This window comes from Tamandua tetradactyla, chromosome 12 (genome assembly GCF_023851605.1).
Source record: "Tamandua tetradactyla isolate mTamTet1 chromosome 12, mTamTet1.pri, whole genome shotgun sequence".
NCBI lineage: Eukaryota > Metazoa > Chordata > Mammalia > Pilosa > Myrmecophagidae > Tamandua > Tamandua tetradactyla.
In genome coordinates, this window is record NC_135338.1 from 78,556,151 (window position 1) to 78,562,974 (window position 6,824).

The following is a 6,824-nucleotide window of genomic DNA, read 5'->3' on the forward strand; positions in this document are numbered from 1 at the left end:
AAACAAGTCAAGCTAGTAACCTGTGTCATAGGGTTCACTAGCTAAATTTTCAATTTACAATAATTAGTCAAAAATAAATCACGGTAGCCACGGAGTCTCATGGTTCCAGAGCTATTACCTCTGAAAAATGCAGGTAAAAAAACTCAAATGAATTGAACAGAGATGGTGTTAGATTTCCAGGAAAAAGAAAATCTAATTAAGGCCAGAGTCCACACAAATATTTGTGGCATCATGGAAATATATGAGTAGGAAGGGAAACTCAAATTTGCTCCAATGATTTGTTTCTATCAAATGTACACTGTTAAATAATAAAAATGACAATCAATAATTAATGCCACTGCATTGACAAGTAGACAATGGCTTCAGTGTATTTTTATACAGCAGAATTTTTGAGTCATCATCTACCTTCAAAAAGATACTTTCTTATCATAGACCCAAACTAGGGCTTTCTCCATACATTCCCATTTATTCCCAAATGCTTACAAGAGATTCCTTCTGGAAAGGCTTACTTAACATCACATTGGACTTCGACTTCACTGAAGTATAGAGTCATGATAAAATTGCCCCAGGGTCTGGAAGCTTCAATTGCACATCCACAGAGTCCTCATCAGGAGAAAATGGGTAATAAAACAGGCAGAAATTTGAATAGTGTTCCAAAGGTGTTGTGACTCCAGCCTTCATTATTGGATGGACCTCCTGGGTCACACTTCTAATCAGACACATTAATAGGGTTGAGACATAGATGAGTGAACTCAAAGTGGAGAACATAACAGATTCCTTATTTAAAGTGCCTTAATTGAGTTTTCATAATAAATCAGGTAATAGCCTATATTCACCAGAGCAAAAAAAAGTATAACATTGGCATTGTGATTTCAAATGAACTGTCAGACATTTTGTAAATCCTTCAAAATTTGTACCTGCAAATTCAACTACTACATAAAATTTGGTGCAATTTTCCTGAAACAAGTCCAAGGATTCACAGAAATTTCATGGGAAGACATCACTTACCCATACATGAGTTTTGAGTATTCACAATGCGCCAACAGCTACACACAGCCAAATCAAAGGAAAAACAAGATTAGGGTCAGTAAGATTTTTCATCACTTTGGACAAAAACAACTCAGGAGAGATTTAACAATTAATTCTGAAATGTCTCAATATAATTTTCATATGTCTTCTAAAAAAAGGAAATGGTTTCCATAAAAATGCAAAAAATATAATAAGCAAATTTGGATAGATAAAGTCATAATGGGAATAATTTTTGAATACTTCACTTAATACTTCATTAAATACTATGATATTTAATGATTAATCATCATAAGGAATACCATGCTCTTTCCATAATAGGAAACGACTGAAGGATCTTAATATTGGGGGACTGAAATTCTGCTATAACTTTAATTATCAAATATATAATGGCATGTGTCATGCAGAAGTACATTCATAATCTTGGCATTTTCTGTGTCATAAGCCAGTGTCACTAACGTTGGAAAGTATCATTGCCTCTTTAAAACCACAAATCAATTATACTATGTAATGAATTGAAATAAACAAAGTACCATCAATGAAAGGATGATAAGGAGAAATCTTATGGGCATATAAGCATGTGCAAATACCTACTCAAATCCAAATTATATCAAAGATTAAAAATATGTCAAGATTTCTTCAATAGTAAATCATCAAATATCCACAATCACATTTTAAAAATATCTCCAAATTTATATAGTTATTATTCAAAAAGTCAACATAGGTGCCCAAGGGTTAGGGTATCCTCAAAACATTTCAACTTATCAAAAGTCAATAAAAAATAAATCAATCAGGGGGTGCAAGGGTAGTTCAGTGGTAGAATTCTCTCCTGCCATGCAGGGGACCTGGGTTTGATTCCTGATGCATGCACTTCCCACCCCACTCCAAAAAAATCAACAAATGGTACTGCAATAACAGGATAATCACATGGAAAAAGAATGCAATCAGAACCCCACCATAAAGCATACAAAAAATAAAATGAAATAATAGATAAATCACTTACCTCACATAATAGCTCATAATACACAGATCTTCCCTCTGAGAGGCACACATTTTGTACCATATAGGAAGGTAAAAGAGAACACTGAATTCTTCCATACACTGTATATAATAAGAAGGGACTGAAGGGTCATGGTACTTGTGGGAAGAAATTAATCTCTCACCTCCCATTATGGATGGTTCATCCTTGCACAGCTCTACCTTCTGAAAGACACAGGCAAAAAGATGATTGCTGGGGATTGAAGATAGAGTTTCAATACCCAGCTAGGAAGAACTGAACACTGACTACAAGCTGTAAGTAGCAAAATGGATGAGATGGGTAGAAATATACAGGTCGTCCAAAGAAAATAAAATTTGCCACAATGATCTAATCCTAATCTCTGTACTGGAATGAAAATGAAGGATCCCAAATTCTGGCACCTGTATCATCTCTGAGGCCTGGGCCCCAGTGTAATCCTATTGGGCATGATTTGTATGTCATCATTTGTGTTCAACAAGGTAAATTCTCATCATTGACCCAAGCCTGAAGTCTCTCCTACCAAACAGGACCCTTCCCCTTTTAAATACTTACCAGAGGTCCCTTCTGAAAAGAGTTGAAATACAACCCATTGGAGTTCTTCTAATTCACTGCAGTATATACAAAGAGGTAACACTATTGCCATAGGTCAGGAATCTGACCTTACATTTCCAGAGTACTCACCCAGGACAACCTATGTTAAACTTGGAACAATGATTTCCTGGGGTGCAGCTCTTGCTCCCAAAATATCACAGAGCACCTTGGTCCCCCCTTGTAAAGAGACACATTAATCAGGTTGAGCCCATGGATAAGAAAAGAAGTGGAGAACATGAGAAGCTTCTTGCTTTAGAGTAGGAGCTTAGAATTCTCATACCCAACCAGGCCATGTAATGTTCTTCCCAGGAAGTATGTACAAAGGGGAGGAAAGTAGAATATTGGCATTTGAAATGTATCAGAAATCTCATATTAGGTATTTTGCCAAAACTCAAAAAACTGGACCAATACCTCCAATAACATTTTGTGCATATCCCATGTCTTTTGCCTGACACCTAGGCCAGGTATTAACATGAATTTCACAAAAACATTTGATCTGCTCCCATTTGAAGATGGGAGCATTCACCCGACTAAAGTAATACCCAAAGGCAATGTGTCAGGAAACACAAGTGAGCATTTGATTAAATTGTACATCTCTTCAGACCACAAAAGTTGCTTGTGACAGAAGGTAAGCCTTTAACCAGATATGTCTCAAGGTAATATTCCTATAACTTCAAAGAAAACAATGTTTCTCATGATGATGCCAGGAACATGCTGATGCCCTTATGAGAGATAAAGTTATACAGGGACAATTAAGGTAAACATTTGAATTAGATGATCTCATAGATAATTGAATAACAATGGTCATAAATAGTGCTCTACCTTTACCCTAAGAAGAAGAGAATGAACTCTCATCATTATTGGAAGCAGCAGCTTTGCAATTTATTTCCTCATTTGTTTATGTAATGTGAGATTTCAACATAGAACTAACTTCAGAACATTGGCATTCTCTCCTGTATATTAAACAGTCCCCCAAGGTGGTAATAGTCACTGCCCAACAAACACTGGCAAATTCAAATTTCTAGTGAATTGGGAAGAAATTGGGTATGAGCAATGTATTGCTATCTAGGCATATTCCCACTTACAGAATATGGGTACCTAGAGCTCCCAAAACAATTTTATCAAATCCAACAGGAAGTCAAGTTTCCCTGAGAGGAATTCCTCAATTACTCAAATCTGCATGCAAAACAAACCTCCTATCATGAATTAACTGTAATTTAAACAACTCACATCAGGGAGCTGATGGGTAGAGACACTAGCTCATATTCAACTGTCAACAGGTCTGTCAAAATAATTGACTCACCTACATAAAGGCCAACTCCTTGATCCTCAGGTCCTTCCCTTAACAAGACACAGGTCACAAATCTGCAATGACATAGTTCGTGGACAGATAGAAAAATAAAGTCAGGTTTCAACTGCCAAAATGAATGACTTCCATAGAAAAGTCCTGATAAGTAAGGGAAACGCAACTTTGCCACAGACTTTCCCTTATTCCACTAACAGTCCAAATATGAACATGAAAACCAAAAAGGAAACCTCATTCCTACACCCAGGTCATCTCCTAGGTCAGGACATTAACGAAACCCTATTGAGCATGATTTTTACATCATCAACTGTCCTCAACAAGATTAGGTCTCATCGTCAACCCCAGTCAGGGATCACCCAGGCATAAATTACCACTGAGCTCCAAATGTGTACAGGGACTCTTTCCTACAAATGTAGGCTCCATGATATTAGAGTTTACTATTTATCGACTTATCTTTGGGAGATACAATTGTGTCAATAGCAGGTGTTTTCATTTACATTACCACAGCCAAATCTATCAGAACATGGGCTGGTTAAACTTTGAACAGTACCCTTATGTGTGTACTGCTCATGTAATCTCTTATGCCATGGATCATTATTGTCACATTTCTAATAGAACACATTAATTGGTGGGGAACACTGCTCAGGGAATCAAAAAGGAAGAACATACAAGGTTCTGTATTTAAACACATGCTAAATGATTTTGTATGACAATAAATGAACCCATGATATTCTATATTCTATTATACTACATTATATAGTATTATATTACATTACATTACATTACATTATACTATACTATACTATATTACATTACATTACATTATATTATATTATATTAACAAGACCCTGTCAAGAACAATGTTGGTAGTAGAAATGCAACAATTTTCTCATAAAAAACATGCAATTTCTTCCACATCTGAATTTCAAATCCAATAAAGTTCCAAGCAATATTGGTGCAACTTGCCTAAACCATGGTTCTTGGAGACAATGGAATGACACAAAACCTCAAAAAACGCCAGTATTTTGAAGTTTGATTGTGCATAAAGCCCAAAGAGCTACTCGAAGCAGTCAGCTGACCACAAAACTGGGGTCAGTAATCTATTCTACATCATGCTGGGCACATAAAGAGCCAAAGAGATAATGTACCGTGGATACTGAATAATTTTATGGTGTTGTTTGTATAATTTCAGGAGTAGTAAGTGTTTCTCATGAAAGCCCTAGACCAGTTTCTGACACATTTTGAAAAAGCAAAGCCAGAGGAGACTCGTGTGGCCTGAATATTACAATGAGTGGGTGTCTATGACACATAATAAAGAGCATGAATAGGTCTTGCCTCAAATCCAAATCACATCAAGCCCAGTAGGAAGATAATGTCTCTTAATTGAAACTTCTCAATAATTCAAATTTGTATTGAAAACAAACTACTGATCAGGACTTTGTGCTATTTCAACAAGTCAGTTCAGGGACCTAGGTAGAGACATTACACTGGCTCTAAATCTACAGGCAACAGGTTGTTCAAAGTAACGTGCTCAAGGTTCAAATAATGCACTCACTCCTTACCAGGGAATGCTTCTGATAACTCTGCTCTTCCCTCTGCAAAGTAACACACCAATCTGCAATGAAATCAGCAAAGAATTGAAGTACACTGTAAGGACAAACGGGAAAAATAGGGCAGTCCCCAAATACCAAAATGCATGACTTCCCGGCATGGAAGGGCCAGAAGGCCAAGGTATTCAAATTTGCAACAGTTTTTCTCTTGCTCTGCTATGGCAATACCAACAGGTGTCCAAGAATCAAAAGGAAGGGCACCTTATTCCTACACCCAGAACATCTCCCAAGACAGGGCCTCAGCGTAATCATATTGAGCATGATTTTGATGGCACAATATTTCTTCAACAAGATCTGTTCTCATCACCGACCTAAACCAGGACTCTCATCAGCCATGCATTCCCCTGGACTGAAAATTGCTTACAGTGGGCTCTTTCTTGCCAGGACTAACTCGAGGTTACGGAAATTCTACTCCCACAGTACATTATAGTCGGATGATACAATTGCCTCCAGGACAGGTGTATTTGATTACATTACCATCTGGTCCTACCTTTCAGAACAGACATCAGACATTGGATAAATGTTAAAGATTGTCTAATGGATTTACTTCTCCTCATTTCTATACTCCACTGGAAAGAGGGACCAGCACAAGAAGAAAATTCAACAGCTGAGATAACCTGAGCTGCAGAATACAGCATTCATGCACTGAGAGCAGTATTCCTTGAGGACTCATATGACAACAGGGGAACTAACGATGACATTCACCTATATCCAAAAGTGTCACAAACGTATCAGGTTGGCAGTGGGAAGGCAAGTGTCCTCTCATAACAGAGACTGTGCAACCCCTTCCACTCCCTTTCCTGCCAATGCAATAAGGACAAGGGCAATGACGCCGCTACTTTCATGAACCGTTATTAGAAGAAGCACAGGAGAGTCTGAGAAGCCAATCAGAAGCCCCTATTTGGGGTGGGACTGTGGCTCACACCCAGGCAGCTACGCAAAGCAGTCATCTGAAACGTGAGCACTGGGGTCACTAATCGATTCTCAATCATGTTGGACCATTGAAGACCCAGAGGAGATTATTGCCCCTGGATCCGGATGTATCGTATGGTGTTGTTCCTTTAATTTCATAAAGAAGAAATGATTCTCATGAAAGCCCTAGACAGGCTTCCCCTTCATTTGGAGAAAGCACAGCCAGAGGGGACTCGTGTTACCTGAACATTTCGACGAGTGGGTGTCTATGCTGCTAATGAATGGCTTGCATAGGTCTTGCCATGTTCTTCCAGGAAGGAGAAGTGTCTTAAGTCCCGTGCACCTTTGGGATCAATGTCTG

The 6,824-nt window shown here is 38.0% G+C and overlaps 4 non-coding genes across 4 annotated transcripts; all 4 read right to left on the reverse strand.

Moving 5' to 3' along the window:
- Positions 1–357: 357 nt before the first annotated feature.
- LOC143652806 (small nucleolar RNA SNORD115) lies at positions 358–436 on the reverse strand. The gene has a single exon (XR_013160863.1). It is a non-coding gene; the product is annotated as a small nucleolar RNA SNORD115 (small nucleolar RNA).
- Positions 437–2,465: 2,029 nt separating this feature from the next.
- Positions 2,466–2,544, reverse strand: LOC143652786 (small nucleolar RNA SNORD115). The gene has a single exon (XR_013160847.1). It is a non-coding gene; the product is annotated as a small nucleolar RNA SNORD115 (small nucleolar RNA).
- A 1,660-nt stretch (positions 2,545–4,204) lies between these two features.
- LOC143652788 (small nucleolar RNA SNORD115) lies at positions 4,205–4,283 on the reverse strand. The gene has a single exon (XR_013160849.1). It is a non-coding gene; the product is annotated as a small nucleolar RNA SNORD115 (small nucleolar RNA).
- Positions 4,284–5,785: 1,502 nt separating this feature from the next.
- On the reverse strand, positions 5,786–5,864 carry LOC143652790 (small nucleolar RNA SNORD115). Its single transcript, XR_013160851.1, has one exon. It is a non-coding gene; the product is annotated as a small nucleolar RNA SNORD115 (small nucleolar RNA).
- Positions 5,865–6,824: the final 960 nt, after the last annotated feature.